Source organism: Ixodes scapularis, unplaced genomic scaffold (genome assembly GCF_016920785.2).
Source record: "Ixodes scapularis isolate PalLabHiFi unplaced genomic scaffold, ASM1692078v2 PGA_scaffold11__112_contigs__length_91849675, whole genome shotgun sequence".
Lineage (NCBI taxonomy): Eukaryota > Metazoa > Arthropoda > Arachnida > Ixodida > Ixodidae > Ixodes > Ixodes scapularis.
Genome location: NW_024609837.1, coordinates 62581141 through 62582003, shown reverse-complemented (window position 1 = coordinate 62582003; position 863 = coordinate 62581141). Strand labels below are relative to the sequence as shown.

The 863-nt window shown below is 41.3% G+C and overlaps 1 non-coding gene across 1 annotated transcript; it reads left to right on the top strand.

Annotated features, from left to right (window-relative positions):
• Positions 1-567: 567 nt before the first annotated feature.
• Positions 568-639, top strand: Trnap-ugg. The gene has a single exon. It is a non-coding gene; the product is annotated as a tRNA-Pro (tRNA).
• Positions 640-863: the final 224 nt, after the last annotated feature.

Here is an 863-nt window from a genome sequence, read left to right as displayed (position 1 = left end):
CGTTACTAAATAATTTAATAAGGAACAACATCCCTGTTGAAATTGTTACACAGCATTATGTTAATGAAGTGTTCATGTAACCTGTTCATCACGACTAGACGCTAGTGAACAGTGACAATGAGTCGTTTCCACGTTTCTGAGCTTCGTGTTTGCTTCTTTTCTTTTTTTATTTTGCAGCGCAATAGTTTTTCTTTTTTCTTCGTCTTTTGTAACGCGATAGTAATTTTCTGTTAATATTTTTTCTCTGCATTTGCAAAAAAAAACGGGGATGGGCCTCGCCAAGCTAACATATGTTGCCTTTTCATCCACGCCGTCGTCGCCTGTACAAATGTATAGACGAAAATAAAGTGAATTTCACTTTAAACTTGGTTTAATTCAATGTTTTGCTCAGAAGAAGGGTAAGCAGACGAGCACTGCAGTTTAGTTCTAACTTTGAGTATGTCTGTACGACGAGGAATTACCGCCATTTTTAGCGAGACACAAGAGTGTTGTCAAGAGCACGTAACACGTCCGACGCAGAAACGGAAGCAGCTTTACAACTTTCGCAGCGTTTCGCACATTCATGGCGGCCCGTTGGTCTAGGGGTATGATTCTCGCTTTGGGTGCGAGAGGTCCCGGGTTCAAATCCCGGACGGGCCCAGTTTTTTTTGGGTGCGTAAAAATATAGTGACAATTAAAAAAAAAAAAAAGTCGAAACGTTACTCGTGATGGTTACGCACGAAACACGGGCCGTTTTCTTTTACCTAGCCTGAACGAAAGGAAGGTTGAGCATTTTATATCGTGCCTGGTGCAAACCGGCTCATTTGAAAACGTTTCTGCGGTCGTTGAGCGTGCTTTTTTTTTTTTTTTTTGCTTTGCTTTGG